Source organism: Mustela nivalis (assembly GCF_964662115.1).
Source record: "Mustela nivalis genome assembly, chromosome: 3".
NCBI lineage: Eukaryota > Metazoa > Chordata > Mammalia > Carnivora > Mustelidae > Mustela > Mustela nivalis.
Window position 1 is genome coordinate 55477223 of NC_139022.1, and position 22516 is coordinate 55499738.

Genomic DNA, 22516 nt, shown 5'->3' on the forward strand with positions numbered 1-22516 from the left:
GGTCTGTGAATCACCAGGTTTACACACTTCACAGCACTCATCAAAGCATATACCCTCCCCAATGTCCATAATCCCACCCCCTTCTCCCAACCCCCCTCCCCTCAGCAACCCTCAGTTTGTTTTGTGAGATTAAGAGTCACTTATGGTTTGTCTCCCTCCCAATCCCATCTTGTTTCATTTATTCTTCTCGTACCCACTTAAGCACCCATGTTGCATCACCACTTCCTCATATCAGGGAGATCATATGATAGTTGTCTTTCTCTGCTACTATATTTTGATTTTAAAAACAGAATGTTTCAAAGTATAAGATTCAAAAAGTTCCAGTTTTAACAAATGGTTTTGGAATAATTTCTAATAAGTAAATCAGATCTAAAATCCTGCTGGGGGCAGGGGGGTTCTTTGTGGTTCAGGTGATTAAGTGCCTCAGTCTTGATTTTGGCTCAGGTCAAGATCTCAGGAGTCCTGAGACTGAACTCCCCATAGGGCCAAGAGTGGAACTGACTTAAGATTCTCTCCCTCGCCCTCTGCCTCTGCCTTCCCAGGCCTGCTTGCACGTGCACACATACATACACTCTCTCTCTCCCTTAAGAAAATAAAAATAAAATATATACTTATATATACATGTGTGTGTGTGTGTATAGTGTGTGTGTGTGTGTGTGTGTGTGTATATATATATATATATATATATATATATATATATATATATATATAAAGGCCTCAGACCCCTTGAAAACCACAATGAACTTGATCCAAAGGCTTAAGAGGCCACTCATTCATAGGGGGATGATTACTTATGGCTACCATCTGCCTGCATGTATTCATTTCAACATAGTTTAAAGATCTAGTGGGGACTTTACTTTCTATTAAAAGATCTTTCCAGAAGTGCTTTACTTGATGATCTAGTAACATGGGTCTAGTAATGAGCTGATTAACCACCAGAATGGTGGGAAAAAAATCTGAAGAAAGGGAGAATGGAGAAGGAAGAGAGAAAATTCATTTCCACTGTGTCCATATTTTATAACTGGTAATAAATGTGAGGCAAGTAGCCTTTGTATTTATAGATAAGGAGATTAAAGCTCCTAAAAATCTCAGAATGGCAGTCTGTTTTTCCATCAAAATTCACATGGCAGGAGTCCAGGAACAATCAAATTTCAAAACTGCATGATTATGAACTAGATCTTTTAAGTAAAACAAAGAACTCTTTTGTAGAATATTGCAGATTTTTCTACAATAAATGCTAAACCTGCAACCCCTACATGTGCCACCCGGCATAATGCTCTCATTGACACTCATTTCTAATCTCCAAAAGAGAGCAATGACTAAAATCAGCATGAAATAACAGTATTAAAACTCTTTTTTCTAAAGCGTATTGATCACCACCCCACCCGCCGGTGTCTCTCCTCACACTTTTAACCTAATAATTTAACTGAAAAAGGCCATGTCCTCACCTTCAGCTTTTTGAACAATATGTTAAGAAGTACAGTATGTTCACAAGATTTATTCTCTTGCGAAAATTTCTATTATGTTGCTCTATCGAGTAAATAAGCATATTAGTTTTTTAAAAACAAGAAGGTAAGTCATCTCAGTTATAATAAAAGCTGTGGCAGCTTTTCTTAATTTATTCTATAAACATTGTTGATTATGATTGTTTATGGGCATGTGACATCACCTTGCCCAATCATACTGCAACAGAGAGAATTAGGTAGTCCTTCAAGTACTCTTGTCCTTTTGTTTTGTTATGTGGAGAATAAATCTTTGACAATACTTTTTCACAGCAGCCAAGTGAAAAATGCCCTTTGCTTACCATACTCTGGGGAAATAATAAAAACTTTCTATTGAACCTAATTAAATCTGCACTAATATGCTACTCATATTCAGAAAGGGGATACAAATCCCCTTCAATTTGTTTGATTTTTCATTTTAATATATAAATAGCTTGGGGAAAATTATTTTTTAAAATAGGCATTTAAAAATTGTGTGGCAATTTAGTTTAGCATTTAGCTTTCACATGTCAGGCAAATTTGAAAACTTGAGATAAAAAATTATGCCATAGTTAGCTTCTTTATACTTCCATATTCTCAACTACTAGGAAAATTAAGATATTATTCCACTATTTTCCTCAGTGTTCAGACGTCAGCAGCACTTTGACAAGAGAGGTAAAATAAAAACAAATATGAGCCAGTATGGAGAAGAGGTATACATTTCCAAGGGCAACATAAGATACCCTGTGGATATAAACAATTTTATTTATGCAGAAAATACTCTTTATGAAACCCATGGGCAAAACTAGAAAAAAATTAACACCGTATTCAAAACGCATTGAAGTATGACATTTAGCCCATGTTTCATCACACATCCAAGAAATTATAAAAGTATGCATAGACTATTTGCAGCTATGAAAGTTGTAAGGGTCTTAAAATCACTAGTAAATTAATTTAACCATTAATATTGTGATATACTCTGTTGTTTCCTTCTATGCCCAGTATTTGTTAAGAATTTAAACAAATTGGTTTAAGTTATACATATATTGTTTCTAGTTACATTATCCCAAATTATTCTTCAAAATCACCATTTTAATGACTATATAAGATTCTGTCATACAGATATGTCATAATATATTTACCTATTCTCTTTCTTTTTGGCCATTTGTGCTTTTTATAAGTAAAGCATAATTGTAACTTACCTAGCAAGAAACATACAGATAGGTGAAACTTTACCTGTGTTTCTCCTTTGTTCACTTACAGATTGATATTTATGTTTTATTTCATCGTAGAAATTAGTAAATTGTTCATGGGAACTGCAAGGTTATCAGGCTTTATTCCAAGTTTTCAGTGGCACTGCACTTTGAAAGTATCTCTTATATAATTTCATGAATATTTCAACAGGAACATGAAAGAGTACAAATTAGGGGCAGCTAGCCAATATCTTCATTTGAAGTCAATCTTTGTAATATAAAATCTATACTTCTCAAATTTGTTCTAGTCAAAATACTTTAACCACCTTCTTCTTAAAATATATATTAGAAATTCCTACACAGAGAAAGATACATACAACTTACAAGAACACTCTCCTGCAGTTTCTAACAGTTGGATGTCTTTTGATTACAATAACTTTGACAAATGCTGCCTTGACAATATTAATGCATTAATGTCATCCATATCAATCATATCTAGCTTGAAGGGTCATTTTCAAAGTTAACAGCTTATGGCAAAGTCACCAAGTCTTAATGCTCCTAACTGGTAACTGTTCAGGAAACCGTAGACTTATGCCACATTTAATCATATTTCAAATAGTTTTCAATTAGTTTTGAAAAGCAGTTAATAAGATTATTCCAAAAATGCATAAATACATTTGCATATGTGCTTTACTACTATTAAATATATTTATTCTAATTCTGAATGTTAATGTGATATTCTATCTTTTAAAATAATTTATTACCAGGGTGCCTGGGTGGCTCAGTGGGTTAAAGCCTCTGCCTTCAGCTCAGGTCAGGATCCCAGGGTCCTGGGATCAAACCCCGCATGGGCTCTCTGCTCAGCAGGGAGCCTGCTTCTCTCTCTCTCTCTGCCTGCCTCTCTGCCTACTTGTGATCTTTGTTTGTCAAATAAATAAATAAAATGTTAAAAAAATAAAATAACTTATTACCATACTAAATTTCAAAAAACCACCACCAACTTTGTATATATATAATGTACTTCAATTTCTAAATCATTTTCAATTTTTAAATAGTAAGTACTTAGCAACTGAGAGAAGAATTTGATATAACATATAACCTGGCTGTAGGGGCGCCTGGGTGGCTCAGTGGGTTAAGCCACTGCCTTCGGCTCAGGTCATGGTCTCAGGGTCCTGGGATCAAGTCCCGCATCGGGCTCTCTGCTCAGCGGGGAGCCTGCTTCCTCCTCTCTCTCTGCCTGCCTCTCTGCCTACTTGTGATCTCTGTCTGTCAAATAAATAAATAAAAAATCTTTAAAAAAAAAATATAACCTGGCTGTGCAATGAACAACTTATATGAAAGATACATTTTTTAAGATACTCTTTTTTTTTTTTTTTTTTTTTTTTTTTTTTTAAGATTTAGCCACTTATTTTAGAGAGGGAGAGTAAGAGAGAAGAGCACACAGAGGAGCCGAGGGAAAGGCAGAAGTAGAGGAGAAGACTCCTTGCTGAGCGCAGAGCCGGATATGGGGCTAGATCCCAAAACCCATGAGATCATGACCTGAGCCAAATTCAAAATTTGGATGCTTAACCCACTGAGGCATCCAGGAACCCTTGAAAGATGCATTCTATTTATTTTTTTGTTGTTGTTGAAAGGTGCATTTTAAAAGAAGAATATAAGACACCAAAATAAAATGCTTTGCAGATATGATCTATCATTACAATTTATAATTTGTGGAAATAAACTAGTTTTATGTACTATTGATAGAATTTTACAAAGCAGTTTTTACTAAAACTTTTGGAGGAGAATTTACAAGTTCAAAATCTGAATGTCAGTTTTAAAAAGAAAGCATGAAAATGTGGAAACCAAATTAAATCTTGGAAAAATTTTGAAATCCAAGTAATTTGGATCCCCGAAATTAATCAGTGGTTCATACTCCATTACAAATGAGAAATTCTCCTTTGAGCCAATTGCTGTGGTAATATTCAACAAGCTCAATGTCAGACCAGCACTGTGTATTCCTGCTACAACTTAAATAGGTATAGCTTTCAAGCACAGAGTGAGAGAAAAATTACATAGGAAAAAATACTTAAGAACAATTTAAAAGCATTACAACTCTTATTTTATAGTATAATGATAAAAACTGCCTGAGGTGAAATCCTGCACTGCTACCTACTAGCTCTGGGACCCTGTGAGAATTACTTAAATCCTCTGTGCCTCAGGTTTTTCATATGCAAAATGATGATAATAATAATCATCCAGGGTTGTTAGGCTAATTAAGTGTCATAACTACACAGGAAGCATTTAGAGCAGTTTGTGGCACAGACTGCTATATTAATATTAGATATAATTATTATTGTGAGGCTGGTATTCCACCTACAGTCGACTGCCATGCACCTATGATATCCAAGAGGACAGGAGAAGAAATATGGGTACCTGAAGCTTATATATGTATATATTATTTACAATGTCTACAATTGATGTCAACAGGAAATAAAACAAGTGTGAAAAACTCATCAAGTTCCCTAGGATGGAGAAGTTTACATTTTTTATTCATAATCCCTGTTTTACTCATCTATTCCTCACACCACTCTTAATCTTCTGCACCAAGTCATCCAGATCACTGCTCATGGTGGTGGTTTTGGAAACTGATGTGGCATGATGCTTTTTTCCTCTGTACTATTCACTTTGGTTTTTATTTGCTCTGCTTCTAGTTTCTTATAGTGGAGGTTTCCATCACTGGTTTGAGATCTTTCGTAACTTCGAACATAAGCATTTAATGCCATACATTTCACTCTCAGCCCTCCTTTAGCTGCCCTCTACAAAATCTGAAATGATTTCTTTTTTTAATCCAGTTTGAAACATTTTTTAAATTTCCTTGAGACTTTTTATTTGATCTGGGGTTATTTGTAGTCATGTTGTTTAATTTCCAAATACTTTGGACTCTTCTAAATATGATTCTGTTATTAATCTCTACTTTAATTCTTTTATAATCTGTGAACATATTTTCAATGATTTCTATTAATTTAATACTGAAGTTTGTTTTGCGGCCTGGAATATGATATCTATATATAGGTAGATAGATAGATTGATAGCTATAGATTAATGTTTTATATGCATTTTTAAATAACATGTATTTGGCTGTTCTTGAACGGACTGTTCTATGAAAATCAGTTTGGCCTACTTGGTAGATAACATTGGCCAATTCTTCTACGAGATTGTTGATTTACTAACCACTTTATGAGAGAGGAATAGTCAAGCTTCCAACTATCACTTTAGTTTCTCTGTTTTTCCTTTCAATTCTATCAGATTTTTCCTCATGCATTTTGAAACTCTGTTGTTAGGTGTATATACATTTAGTACTAATAATATGACTTCTTGGTGAACTGACCCCTTTATAATTATGAAATGATCCTTTCTATCACTAGTATTATTTTATATTCTGAAATGAAGCTTGTCTTACATTAATATAGACATGCCATGTGTCTCTGAATTTTGTAGATGATCCAGTTTCTAATTGCTAATTTTGGAATACACTATAGTGACTTTTTTACAGCCTATGTGGAAACAGAACCTCTGACATTAGCTGTTTTTATTAAAGCATCATATTTGAGGTTCCATTCTCTGGAAGTCCTTCTAGATTTTGATAATTACTTGCCTATCAATCTTAGTTGCTCTCAATGCTATGAACAGTTATCTTTTTTCTTGACTACATTTAGGTCCCTTAGCAGATAATGACAGTTTGATTTAGGAGCTTATCCATTTTATACCATTTATACCATTTTAACTTAATTCTCACTAGAACCTGGTTTTGATTATGTCTTTATTGTATAAAACATACTGCCATTTTACATAAGGAAAAAATGTGAACCACAAAAAAAAAACACAAAAACAAACAAACAAAAAACACAAAAAACATTAGAATGGCCTTTCACACTCAGTTGCAAATGAGTACAGCCTTAAAAAAAATAAAGGTTATCAAATATGTCTGTATTTAGATGCTTATGAAAACATTTAAGAGACCACTAAAGTTGCAACACAGTGTAAAGGAAAAAGCACAGAACTGGAAATCAGAAGAGTTATGTTAGAAACTTCCTTTCGCAACCTACTGATAACCTTACAGAAGACAGTAGGTAGCTAAAAGACCCAGCTTCTTAGCAATTAATAAATGGATACATGGAAGCAACCTAAGTGTCCACTGACAGATGAATGGATAAAGAAGATGTGAGATATATATCTATCTATATAATGGAATATTATTTAATCATAGAGAATAAAATCTTGCCATTGTGACAACATGAACAGACCTAGAGGATGTTATGCTAAATGAAATAAGTTAGACCAGTACTGTATGATTTCACTTATATGTGGAACCTAAAAACAACAACAACAGCAATAACAAATGAACAAACAAAACAGAACAGAAGCAGTCTCATAGATATAGGAAACCCTAGTTATCAGAGGGAAGAAAGGGTGGATGGGAAGGAAGGTAGGTGAAATAGAAAGGGGATTTAAGATATACAAACTTGGAGTTATAAAAAATAAATCATGGGGATCTAATGTACTGCAATGTGCATCCAGACAACAATACTGTAACAACTGTGTGCAATATAAAAATATCAAGTCACTATCAAACACACCTGAAACTACTAGGATACTGTATGTCAATAATACTTTTTTTAAAAAAGAAGAAAGAAATGGATAAAATAAGAGGATCTGACTCAACTACCAAGAGATGAAGACTTATTTTAAGATGAAGACTTATTTTAAGAGATGAAGACTATATAAATTAGATACCTATGAGAGCACTATAAAGTGATACAATTATTTGCTTTTATTATTAAGTTGGCTTTGTTTTAGGTTCTTCAACAAATGCTATGAAATGCCAGTTTCACCCAGTTAGACACTAGAGTTTTGATACTCGGATGACATATTGAGGTACATGATAATATCTAAGTTACAATAATGAGAAGTGTTGGCAAGCTCTACTTCTACAACCCATGGATTTAGAGAGGTATTACTTATTTTTTCCTTTATCAGGATAGTATCAAGATCAAGTGTTAATAGAGATTTTTTCCCAATATCTTCATTTTAATATTTTGTAATCCCCTCATCTCCCTCCCTTAGGATGTTATAACTTGTAATTTGACATTGACGAGTAGTACTAGTATCAGGAAATAGCATGGTTAGCTTTCTGGCAGTTTCAAGCTGTCAGTCCCTTCAGTTAATCTCTTTTCTCACATGCCAGCTTAACGCTGCACAGTCATTTGAAAGCTCTATGTAAGAGTCTCCCACCTTCTTTTCTTGTTATAAGGAAGTTCCCTGAGTTTCTCTGTCATTATACATTCTTTAATCTCTTTGAAAGTAACATGACCCACTGTATGGTTTCCCCTTTATTAATGCAAATGTTCCAGACAGTATCTTTCAATGTCTAGAATTAAATATTTTCTGTCAATTTCAGAAGATGGAGTTCTGTTCAGATAATGAGAATGCTACTACAAACCTTGCTTTAATTGCTGTATTATAATCTCTAGACCTGAAAAGCCCTGGAGACCCTGATACATAAAATGCCTTTCAGCTATGCAGGTGCGGAATTCATTACAAGTGTGTTTTAAGTTAGGAATAGATCTTGAACTCATTGAAAGACTATCAATGCTCTTGGGGTATTTGATAACATGAGCTATTATTTAAAGTGTAACAATGGTGACATATTAAAAGAGAGCAAAATGTAAGCTAGCATGTAATTATGAGGACACACATATATGCACATGCCTTTAAGAGAAATAGGTCATACTATTAGATCTTTTTTTGTAAAAAGCAGAAGGAAAAAGTGAAATGTTTCTAAGATAAAAATCATCAGTAAAATGACACTATTTTAACATGCTTGATTAATAACCAGGGTAAAAGTGGAAGTTTCTATCTAGTATAGCATTTGTGGTCCACTTTATTATACATGTTTTAAATAAAATGTCCAAAAAATGTGAACTATAAATGTCTAATAGTATAGGCCTGTAATATAAGTGAAACATTTATACATTGAAACTTAAGAAAACGTTCTATTCGAAATACACCCTTATCATGAACATAAAAACATAACCTTTGTTTTGCAGTCTCTATGTATTATATTCAGAGCTCCATCACTGGCAAATGCACAACCTGCATCAATGAACAGATTAAAGATTCAAGTTCACACATTTCAACAATAACAACAACACAACATGTGGTATGGTTTTCTCATTCCATTGAATAATGGTGAAAATAAATTCTGGGGCAGACTGCAAGGGCAATCTCTCTCTATTGCTTTTTTTTCCCCCCCCTTAGTCACATATTTAATACTTGTCCTTCAAATTAACTGCATGGGTCAGGATAAAAGAAAGAAGAGGGAGCACAAGCCATGTCAGTGAATATATTAATCGGCTTCTGTGTATTATTTTTTCTTGGATGACTTAATTTAAAACCACTTTTGCTGAGAAATCTTTTGAAAGGGAACATGCAATTTTCAAAGAAAAGTTGTGAGACAAGTTGATCAAAGTGTCCATCAGCTGGAATAACATTTAACTGTGCGTGACCTGAAAATCCTCATAATGGAGCTTAATCACATAAAACAGAAAAAACAAAATGAACAGTATGTACGTGGTGAGATAGGCCTATTTTGCCAATCAAGCAAACAGTGTCACAATGCTTCAGAGAAAAGACACCAATCAGTCGGCTGATGTGAAATCCAACTTGGGCCTCCTGTTGACCTCTTTATCTCCCGCCGAGAAGAGGTTTGAGAAAAAGCATGGATACCAAAATAAAATTACAGTAGATAAAGTATCACCAAGATTCCCTCAATGCTTTTATGTATGCTCACATAGAAAAGGGCACAAAAGATTAAAAAAAAAAAAAAGTACACTGAGGATAATTTACAAGTAGAAAGTGGCAAAGCACAAACCACTACTTGGAATATACAAAAATGGTATCAATCAAACTTGTTTGTTTTTACATTAGAGTATGTCTAAAAGTTATATTCATGATTGTGAGAATTTATCATGTACTTCTATGGAGAAAATAAAAGTCATTCTTTATAGAAAATCATGTTGCTTTCTCCTAAATAATACATTCCAGTGGAATTCCCATCATAATCACAGGAAAACATCCACCCACCACTTGAAGCCCCTAAACTCAGCAAGAGAATAAGTTTCCTAAGGTGTCTCCCCCATTATGTCCTCTGCAATTGGAAGGCATTAAATGGCTTCTTAAAGAATAATGTATTGGTAGTTCCATGTCTCAAGGACAGAATATTGATGGAAAACATAGACACAATATATTTGACTCAATCTGCTGTACATAATGGATTTTGCAGAAACTGCATGGATGCTGTCCATATGTCCTCACTTCTCTGCTCAATCAGAACATCTCAAATGTTTTTTTTTTTTTTCTTAAACTACATGTATCTGATTATACTGTTCAATTTCTATGCAAACAATATTATGTGGCCAAGCTGGTTCCTGTCTAAAAGTTAGATTTTCTTTTCTTTACCCTCCTATTCCTTCCTTCCTTCCGTCCTTCCTTCCTTTCTTCCTAATAAAGAGAAAGTTGTAACATTTTCCATAGACTTGGATATACAGGAATCAAATGATGTGCTCAGAATCTCCCAAGCAGGTACAGGTTTCCTGCCAGTTCATTGCCAAGTTACCACACTGACCCGCTTGGCATAGTCTAGGAGACAATCGATACCATCAGAGCCATGTAGACTTTACTGGGTATAGATTCTGACTAAATTTTTGTAATGTATAACAGAACCATAATAAAGTTAGAAAAGAAAATTACTATTTCTAGTAGTTCCGATATGACTAGTGATTGAGAGTTTTCAAATTAAATTGGATTTAGGTTAACTGAGTTATTAATGTAGGCCAAATAATCATCTCAATATTTATTAATAAATCTTATTAAATCAAAGAAATTTTATGGGACCAGACTTGTTTTAAGTAAATTTAAGTAAGAATTTCAGAACTGAGATGCCTGGGTGGTTCAGTAGGTTCAACTCTGCCTTTGGTTCAGGTCATGATCCCAGAGTCCCAAAATTGAGCCCCACATGCTTCCTCCTCAGTGGGGAGCCTGCTTCTCCCTCTCCCTGCTTTTACTCTCTCTGACAAATAAATAAATAAAATCTTAAAAAAAATTTCAGAACTCCATGCATTTTCAAAATGGATTAAGTTTTTAATATAATCCAAGAAAATATGATCAATAGGAGTAATGTTTAAATGCCCATTCATCGCAAGGAAATTTTAGTCCTATCCTTTAAGGTAAAGAGAATAAAATGACAGAAACAAGCATTGATTTGAGACATCCTCTGGGAGAAAAAAGTGACCTTCTTGTATGGAGTTGTGGGATAGGAAAAGTGAAGTTTCCAAGCCACAGTAACTTTTTTTTTTTTAAACTGGTTTCCTCCTTTATGAAAAGAGCCTGTTTCATATTTATGCTCACAGACTAGAGAAAGCATGCTTGTGGTAAAGCCAGAGCAATGGGAAGTAGTGTATGTTCTGTGCTTATGTGGGAATAACAAATCAAAACCAGACATATTTTGGTTTCAAAAGTATGGTTTTGTTATAGAAGATTTACTTAACATTTGAAATATTGAAGTGCTATTAGCCTGGGGTTTGGATAGGAACAGAGAAAAGTTAACAGGTTATATTTTTGCCAAAGTATTGATTTACAGTTCACTGAAAGCCACTTTCTTGTTTTATATTTTTTCTATATTCATGGAAACAGAAATCTGTGCTAAGTATAAATATCAAGTTATAGTACAAATGATTAATACAGGGTATCCAAAGTCTGAATTTCCAAGTAAACTTTCACTTATTTCAGTTCTGAGACCAAGATACTTCTAAAAATATGCCATATAGGGCCATTCCGGGCATAATTAAAATTAGCAACATCTAGCTTAAAAGTTCACTCACATCCTTTAGACCAAAACCCATTTTACTGGTTACCAAGTAAAGCCAAACTCCAGAAGAAACCAGTTACTTCCTTTTGTAAAGAGCAAATAAGGCAAATACAAAGAAAACGTTTTATTCTATCCTCTTGATGTTAATACTTGCATTATAGAATTAAAATTAGTTAAGCTGCCTCTCCTTTTTGTTTGCTAATTAAACTTTAACAAAATAATTTCCTAAATATTAAGAATTGCAGTATTTTTAAGTTGTTGAGAAAAATTCAATATTTGGTTTTCTTTTTGGTATAAATCTTGCACTACATCCTTCATTTTTCATTTATGAAAAACATGTGAGAATTACTTCTTTCTAGGCCAGTTGCAGGATTGTGCAAGGTGAAAAGCACTGAGTATAACAATTGTATTATTTTGATTCAATGAGAAATATCATAATCGCATTTTTCCCCTTGTGTGGACCATTTCCCGATACAGCACCAGCTTGGTCTCATATGGTTGAACTGAAAAATACAATTTGAAAATGGATCTTGTTGATCTCACATTTACTGTGCTTTTCCAATGCCCTCACCCATCAGTCTGACTCCTTATGGTATAACTATTTCCTTCTATATGAATTTTAATGTAGGAGATACGAGAGCTGTTCCTTAAATGTTTTATTTTTCAGACTTCGAATACTGATGTTAGTTAATATCACCTGATTTGCAATTCATCTTTTATTGTCATTAGGTAATACCAGTAAGTCTGACCTAAAGATAATCTTGAAACTTACTGAACTTTCATTCAACAAATGCTATTTTTAAAATAAAAATATTTTATTTATTTATTTGAGAGAGACAGAGATAATGAGAGTGCACAAGTAGGAAGGAGGGGGAGAAGCAGACTCCCCGTTGAGAAGGGAGCTCAATGCAGGGCTCAATTCCAGGACCCTGGGATCATGACCTGAGCCGAAGGCCAGACACTTAATCCACTGAGCCACCCAGGTGCCCCTCATTCAACAAAGCTTAAAATGAGCAACAATTAAGTTGTTTTAATAAGTTATTGAGCAAGGAAAAGGTAATTAGATATTTAAATTGCATATAAAATACAAGAAACTGAAACCATCAATAATACTTAAAATATTTGGAAATATAAAGTCTTTTCTGTTTATTAAATGTAGTGTAGTAGAAATAAAGGTAATTCTTACAGGCTTTCCATATAAAAACCATGCAGATTCAATCACATCAGATAAGAGAAAAATTATGTGGGATTTGTTGTGCCAACTTAAAAGAATGCTGCTAATTTTTATTAGTTTCTAAGTAAGATATTGGCAGCAAAATGGATTGACAATTTATTAATTCTAAACAGGCTAATCTTAATTCAGATATTTAATTAAAATAAGTTATTTGCTTAACAGATTTAAATTATACCTATTAACTTAAATCCTAAACTGCCCTAAAATGATCTATTATTGGGATATAATGTAAAGAATCTATTATAATATTTAAAAATTTTTCATTCTTCACATTTTCTTACTACTTTATGGTGGGATTTATAACCTGGGTGAACCATCACTGAACTGAAAAAAATTAAATAAAACGTTTTGATGTGTTGCATAATATAGCTATTGCTCTTAGTTTTCTTTAGAATTCCTATGAAATTTCTATAAAACGTGATTTGAGCACACTGTCATCTTTAAACACTTAATTTAGTTTAAAAAATGGGTGCTAAGGTCTAAATGTTTGTTACCCCCAAAATGGATACGATCAAAACCTAATGCCTAATATGATGATATTAAGAGGTGGGGCCTATGAGGTGGTGATTAGGTCATCACGGTGGAGTCCTTATGAAGAAGATTAGTACCCTTATAAAAGAGGCACAAGCAAGCTCTCTCACCCTTTTAACAATCAACACAAAGTCAGCAGCCTGCAACCCTAAGAGTTCTTTAAACAGAACCCCATCATGCTGGCCCTCTAATCTTGGATTTCCAGCCTCCAGAACTGTAAGGAATAAGTTTTTGTGGTTTATAAGCTACCCAATCTTTGTTACTTTGTTACACCAGCCTAAGTACATAAAATGATGGACCAGACAAAAACGATTTAAAGGAAAAAAAATTTCAGGGGTGCCTGGATAGCTCAGTTGGTTAAGCACCTGACTCTTGTTATTGACCCAGGTCACAATCTCAGGGTCGTAAGATCTAGCCCTATGCCAGTCTCTCTGCTGGGTGTGACGCCTGCTTAGGATATTCTCTCCCTCTTCCTCTTCCCTTCCTGTCTACCACTCACATGTGTATACTTTCTTTCTCTTTTAAAAATAAATAATAAATTAATAAAAATAAAAAGTTTCATGTAATTGAAGATTGACAAGTTGATTCAACAAAATGAATTTTAACTTCATAAAATATTTAAATGTTTTATATTATATACATCTAAAATAGTTACATAGCTTTTTGAATGGTTTAAACACATTTGATGTATGTCTCAAATTACTTAAGTATTAATTAATATTAATTATTAAGTATTAATACTTAAGTATTACTCAAATACTTAACAAAATCTACCATTTTGAAATTCACGTATTTGTAGAGTTAACCTAAACTTAAACCTACAAACAACCTGTTGAATATTCTAGTTTTCCAAAGATACATGGTTGTTTCATAAGTTGGTCAATTTATGACTGTTAGATATCTAGGTTTCCGTGAAGGTGTGGATTTACAGTATGCTTTTTCAGATTTCATAGGGGAGTTCATATATGATTGTTTGGAAAATTTAGGCAACTATCTTAAAATACTTGGTTAATTTTCCTTTGGATACTTTTTATTATCATGAATACTTTTTAAAAATCTTGTTGCTTTTTACATGTCCACACAGTACTGTACTTCTTTGTAGTCTTTAATGAGTAAATGGCAGTTTGGAGTTTTGCTTTTTTTGGTTTTGTTTTACAAGAAAGAGTACAAAAGCAGAGGTAGCGGAAGCTTATTTTAGGATAGAAAATTAAGCACATTTGTATGTAAATGCTCAGGACATTTTATGTATTACAGAGGTTGGTACTGTGCATATAATCAGGTTTACCTCTGTCTGGGGTGGGGGACATCATTCAGATTTTAACGCTTCCTTTGTTTTTGTTTTTGCTAAAATATGAATACTAATCAGTGCCAGGAAATAGAAAACATGAACACGTAGTAAGGTGTATTATTATTTTAATGTATTTTAAGAAGAAAAAATTTAAGGGTAAATATGTTTGAGAAATTATCAGGAGAGGAGAAAATTTACTAAGCTATAACCTAAGTTGTAATTAAAGCCATGATTGATGACAAATGCCATCTTGCAATGTGACCTCTAGCAAGATCTACAGCTGTTAAATCAATTGAGAAGATGGTCTCCACTGTTTTGAAAGTAAAGCACAAAGATAAATCATATTTAGAATTATTAATCACGTGAACATTGCATTAATTACTGGAAAATCTGAGGACAGGTAAAAATGTAGTTCGAAAAAATGAAGTAAAAAAGCTCTGGAGATGCCTTATTTGGGAAGTCATAATTTCCAGATTATTAACCTAATCACTTAAAAAAGAATTTTCAGTGCATTAATCCCATTTAATTTAAGATAGAAAAATTGAATAGACATGACTCCCTGTTAGCTACACAATGTGAACCAAAAACTACTGTCAGGGCTAGAGATTTAAAAGAAAAAAAGAAAACACATAACAGTAAGCAGAATTTCAAAATAATCATTAACCAATAAATACCTAGGGTAGGAAGGGTTTGCACTGGAGAATTTACTTACCCACAAAGTGTGGCTATAACAACACTCACATTTGATTAAGTTTTTTTAAAAGAAAGCAAGTGGCCTTGGGGTGACTGGATGGCTCAGTGGGTTAAGTCATGCCTGGGAACCAGCCCTGCCTGGCTCTCTGCTCAGCAGGGAGCCTGTTTCCTCCTCTCCGCTGGCCTCCCTGCCTACTTGTGATCTCTGTCTGTCAAATAAATAAATAAAATCTTTAAAAGAAAAAGCAAGTAGCCAGACAAAAATCACAACAAGGAAAAAAAAGAAAAAAAACTCAAGATGTTCACAGTGGTTTGACATTGTTGATGAACTCTACAGGGCAGGTGTGGATTTTTTTTTTTTAAGATTTTATTTATTTGACAGAGAGAGCAAGAGAGCACGAGCAGAGTGAACAGCAGAGGAAGGGGGAGAAGGAGACTCTTCACTGACCAAGCTGCTGGATGTGGGGGGCTCAATCCCAGGACCCCAGGATCATGATCTGAGCCAAAGGCAGACACAACTGATTGAGCTGCCCAGGTGCCCCTTTTTGGAGGAATTTAAACAAAGGTCTCCTAGGAAAGCCAGCAAAATCAAGGTCAAAACCCTTCTAGGATTCCCTGATGTGAATAATCCATTAATACTTTAAAATAAATTAACTCTAATGGCAAGAAGAAAAATAAAAGATAAAACAGTGAAAAATAAGTGTTTCTAATAAAGGTTAAAAGGACATGCATTATTTTGAAGAAGAGACATTTTTAGTATCCATCTCTAAATATAGTAAATACTGTTATTTAGACATCACTGTGTATTCTCAAGAAGCAGAGCAAAAGGCAACAAGCTTAAAAAGCATTGAGTGGGATTTATATTATTTAAAAAAAAAAAAGAAAAGAAAAGAAAAAGAAAAAAAATGAGATTTCCTGCACTAGAAGTTGTTAAATCCAGAAATAAGGGACAGAAGGAAGCTGTACTTTCTTTTGAAGGGGTAGTGAATAAGGTAGCTCTTCATCTGTCATGAAAGTTTAAGGCAGGGTGAATGGATTAGGTGACCTTTCAAAATTACTTCCATCCCAGGATTTATGATGTCAATATAAAGCAGCAGCCCCGAATGGAAACCTGGGCAGGTACCAAGGACTCTTGCACTTGTTTCTGCTGTTCTTTGAACACAGGCATAGTCAGGTAACTTTCTAGAAAAACTTACAGTCGACAGGGCAAGCTTTGGGGTCAGAAAGCTTAGGTTCCGAAACTCTTGAGTTTTAGCTTCTTCAGCCATAAAAGGTGAGTAACAGTTTATTTGTATCATTGGATTATTGAGATTAAGTGAGATGATAGAGATACAACAGAGAGTATGAAGTAGGTATACAATAAAAGTCTTCTCATTAAATTCTATTCTGCCACTACATCAACCATTATGGTATTAAATGATAGTACTCTAGTGATAGCCTCATCTTTCTTTTAGTCCACTATCACTTTTATTTTATGTTCCTCCAACTTCTATTCTTAAAAAAAAAAAAAACCCCAAAACTTAAAACTAACGAAATTTCATCTCTAGATAATGAAAATACAGACTCTGTTGACACACAAGGGATAGATGAATTGGCCAAATAGAAAAATCATTGAAACAATGGAAAATATGTCAAATATCAGTAAATTAAGGATCCCTTTGATGGAAAACAGTTGGAGATTCCTTAAGAAATTAAAAATAGAGCTACCCTATGACCCTGCAATTACACTACTGGGTATTTACCCCAAAGATACAGATGTAATGAAAAGAAGGGCCATCTGTACCCCAATGTTCATAGCAGCAATGGCCATAAACCGTGGAAAGAGCCAAGATGCCCTTCAACAAACAAGTGGATAAAGAAGGTATGGTCCATATATGGAATATTATGCCTCCATCAGAAAGGATGAATACCCAACTTTTGTATCAACATGGATGGGACTAGAGGAGATTATGCTGAGTGAAATAAGTCAAGCAGAGAGAGTCAATTATCATATGGTTTCACTTATTTGTGGAGCATAAGGAATAACACGGAGGACACTGGGAGATGGAGCAGAGAAGTGAGTTGGGGGAAATTGGAGGGGGAGACAAACCATGAGAGACTGTGGACTCTGAAAAACAAAAGTTTGGGAGGGGAAAAGGGTGGGGGCTTGGGTGAGCCTGGTGATGGGTATTAAGGAGGGCATGCACTGGGTGTGGTACATAAACAATGAAACTTGGAGCACTGAAAAAATAAAATAAAATTTAAAAATGAAGGATCCTTTTGAATGAAATTTTATGCATACAGTAAGATTTTTGTGGAAACATTTAATGACATGGTAAATTGTTGTACTGAAGGCAGATAAAATTTGATAGAAAAACACATACATCCAAATACAATAGATTTTAGAAGATAAAGTACTCCAAAATATTATAATATATAATTTTATATCTCTTTTTTATATGGCGACAATTTGAATTTCCTCCTAAAGTTTATTTTTCCTACACTGCAGATTTTATTAATAAAAGTAATAGTTCTTTGTTTTGCTTTATGACTTTTTTATCCCTCCTCTTGTTTTTATAGTTTTCTCAAAAAGTTATGAGCTATTCTTCTTATTGTTCTTTTAAGAAATTAGCCCTTGCATTTCATTTTTGACATGTTATTTACATATGCCTAAAATCATGCAGATGTAATAAATGTTTTTCATGTTGACAAAGATATCTATGTATACCTTGTACATACAAGTATCACCTGCCGACCCTATGACAAGATGTTAGTAGTGAAATGACCATAAATCTGATCTTGATTCTTCCTTATCAGATTCCTATTATAGCTCAAAAAACAAATCTTTATTTTCTTCATTTTTGTTCCACATAAAACCTAGAATTCAGAGTTTTGCTAATCAGTAATATTTTACCAAAAAGATTGATAACTACACAGATAGAGAAATCAAAACCGTAAAATGTTGTTTTTAAAGTGCATAGATATCTGGGCAGTTATTCTGAATAAACTCACTCACTCATTTCTTACTTACATGTGCATTTCTCCTCAAGTCGATTTTTTTTTTCCAGGACATCATTTTATCAAGAACATTTTCTTCTCTGTGTCCACTGGCTATTTTAAAAGTGAGTCATGAAAGTTTCTCTATCTTCATTTTCTACTTATCATGCCTCATTCCCAGATGTTTCAGAAAATATAATATTGACAAAATATGAGTGATGATTAAAAAAAGAAAGCAGCTAACAATAACAAGAGCCTCTTTATCTTTTCTTTTACCTTGAATACAATATTTAAAGAGTTTATTCACTGCTTCCCCATTCCAGGCATCATGGTAAGGAAGCAGGGCCAAATATAACATCTGTATTTCCACAGCACACTGCACTTTTAGAAAAAGTATTTCCATATTTTATTATAAGTAATTATATTTCTTCCAGCTAGAATGTAAGATACTAGAGGGTGAAAGCTTCATCTTTTTATTTCTAGTGCCTGACAAACATTCAGCTTTTATGAGAGACTGAGTCAATGAATGGGCAGTGAACTAAAGGAGTCTGTCTTCTAAGAAAATTGTTCTCTATTCTCATACTAGACATGAAAAGCCTTGGACAAGAATGTTCAATTTCCTGTTCCCTATAGGAGAACCTCATTTCCTTTTAGTTCTTGCCTCTGACCTTAAAATTTTAGGTAAACATCAATGAGAGAAGCACCGTTACTACTTATTTAAATTCAGTGTGAAAATTAATTTTATCTTTTTGGTATAAAGCAATTTTGGAACAATCATCACATCGTTTAAGTTGTCCCCAAGTCACTTTGCCCTTTCTGGGTTGTTTGTTGTTACTTTTTATTAAATGAACTCCAAGTGAATACTGGTCAACCGTGTACCCACATCTCTATCAGTTGGTAATTTGTGAGAACATGTCCTTCAAGCAAAACAGAGACAATTCACCAAGCAATTCTTATGTTGCCTCTGTTTTTGTTAATAAGTTGTGCCAGATAATCATACGGCTATTGCTGTTTTCACAGTGAGACTTGACATAGTGGAGGAAGCTGCATGAATACAACTAACTAATAAAAAAAAAAAAAAAAAAACCTGATGAAAAAACAAAACAATTCTGTCAGTCACCTTAAGAAATGTCACCCCCAGGAAAATAAAACTGAGCATGTAGAGCGTACTGCATATATCTGCTTACATCCCTTGGGCCAAGAAAAAAAAAAAAAAGTCTTATTTATGTCTTTCACGGCTCTGGCTTACTGATCTTCTCTGGACCTCTTGACTGTCAATATTTTTGTTTGGGGGGGAATACTTTCTCTCTTTCCAAGCTGAAAGAAAAATACAAGCTTGTTTTCTCCTTGCCTCCAGGATATAAAAGAAGAAAAACTGCAGTTAAAAAGAAACTCTTTTAAAAAGCAACTGCCATAAAAATAGGAAGCAGACCCATGGCATGGGAAGAATTCAAATGTTTGCTTATTTCATGAAATAATAAATGATTGCCTTCACCAAAGTACTCTTTCTGTATTTATCATAAAGATGAATCCTCCCCAATTAAAAAGGTAAAGAAAACTCGAACATTTTAATAGGCTGTACTAAACAGAACCATCTCATATATTCATAAGGACGTGAATCTGTTTTTCAAAAAGAGACAAGGAACTTTGATGAGGACTGCCCTTAGGATGCTTGTTGATTGGCTACTAGGTATTATCTTTGCCCTTTCCTCTCCAACTCAAACCAATTAAGAATGCGGAATTGCCAGTATGACATCTTTAGCAAATTGTAAACGCTTCACTATATTGTGAATTCACAGATTCCACACCAATTTACTTCTTCACACACACGCACATTTTAAAATCTCTATCCATTCTACATTAATATTTTATTTACCTACTGTTTGTATTTTTTATAAGGTATAACGGATCCTATATAATCAAGAGAATTCTGCCTGTTTATGCTGTTGCCTAGAGTCAAAGTAGCCATGTCATACAAATATAATTTCTGATCATGTTTTTACTTGATTCTAAAGATCTGCAATCTGCAAATAAATACACATGAATCTGCCATGCAAAACAATAGGTGAATCCACACTTTCCTTGCTTAAAACTGGCATGTTCTGCTCATCAAAGAGAATTTCCTGTGTTAAACATTCATACACAATATACTTTAACCACCACCAGATTCAAAATGTCTTTTTTCCCACTAATCTCAAAAGTCCATAAAGCAAGAGAGAAATTCTGTGATTTAAGACAGAAAACCTTTATGTGTGTCCCTTTTCCTTTGATCCTGTGCAATAAATATGTAGATGCTTACACATTTCTCACAATTACCTAAGATGCAGATAAAGCTGGTACATTTGAGTACATTTTCACCCTAGGTGTACCACTCTGAATTAAAAACAAATTACATACTCTAAATTTAAAAACCTGCTACCCCAGCAAAGAATTTTAAAATCTCTATATTTTTTAATCCCATGACATACTTGCTAACAAAGGCATCCCAATGTCCATGATAATATGTGAATAAGCACTCAAAAAGAGTACAGTAGCATTTTTACTCTATACAAAGCAAACACAAATATCCTAGGCTCTCCACATCTATTCAAATATTGATTTGGAAATTTTCAGAGTAAGTTCAAATCACAGAGGAACAATTACAGCTGAATAAAGTGAGCTATAGCTGGAGCTCTGTACCTGTTGAAATTATTGTTAGGGTTTAATGGCCTGGCAAGATGAATAGTTTTCTTGGTAAAAACTGAACATTTTGGTCAGGAGTTTAATGAGCTCACTGAGATTCTTTGCGTGCCCAAAAAAGCACATAGAACATCTGGCGCTGGTTGTTACAATGATAATTCAAGGGTTGTTCTGAATGTTATGTAAAAAAAAGCCAGCAACCTAATAACATCATCTTAAACAGATAATTATAGGAGGTATTAGAGGTGTGAAGAAAAATTTGTCCCCAATTTACAGTTCAGATAATACTCATACTTTCATTTTTTGAAAAACATATATAGGCTATCTTCCCCTAAATTCTCCAGTTCAGAAGCTCTCTTATAAAGACAAATGGGGGGAAAAAAAAGTAAACAAAGCAATATGACATTTCTCAGCCTCTAGTACCTTACATTTTTAAACACAGACAGAGGTCTCTGAAATAATCATTTAAATATCATTAAGCACAGAATTATGAAACATACAATAAAGGTGAAAAACATACATCATTAGCAAAATTAGTAACCATGTACTGAAAATTAGAAAAAACATTTTTAGCAAATTGTAAAATATGTTTAGAGAAACAATTTATATTTAGAATACTCAGAAAATTGAATAAGATAAGGAAAAATAATGTTTTCTCTTGCCATCAGTGCTACCATTTTTGCTTCTCAGAATTGGCTGTGAGGTTTACATCTCATTAACCAACCCACACAGAATCATTAGGGCTGGAGGGCTAATAGATGCTTTTCTGTCTCACAATGCCTATTAAAGCAGTAGACATATCTTTAATGTGATGTAACTTCCAATTAATTTTAAGGTCAGCCTGTCGCACTGAAGTCAACAGTCGTATTATCAAGGCTACTGGCTTGTGAGTGTCTGTCCAGCAGACCTGTGCTCTGGCACTCTCAAGTTTGGCAATGGGTTACAAAAGCCATGCCAAACTTGCCTTCATTCTTTCAGAAAAATTATTTGGAAATATTTTACAATAATATATCATATACAGCACTAATATAAATACATATCAAAGTAATGGATTTTACTATCAAGGGCCTCTATTTTTTTAGCCTAGAAGATTTAACAGCAATTCAGTATATACTGATTTGACATAGTAAATTATTTCTTTAATTTAAAAATAGGTAGAAGAAAAAATGACTACTGTATTAGAAAATTTTCTTCATAGAATGGTGTTTGTTTTATAGTTCATAAGATGCATTGATGTGTCTCTCTATAAAAGTATGTAATTTAAAAAGGTAATATAATGAGGCTGATACACATACATTTGACTATTCAAGTTGAGTAACTTAATAGACAAACTTAATTGCCAATTTTTGCAAATAGTATCAGAATAACTGTCTCATTTCTTTAAAAATAATTACTACAAGAGGATATTTAGAAACTAATCACAAAGAATGCATGATGTAAACTATAAAGAATAATATCTATAGCTTAAGATGGCTTCAAAAAGCTTCTGGTTGTGACAACCTACACAAAGAGCATTATCAAACCAAAATGTAT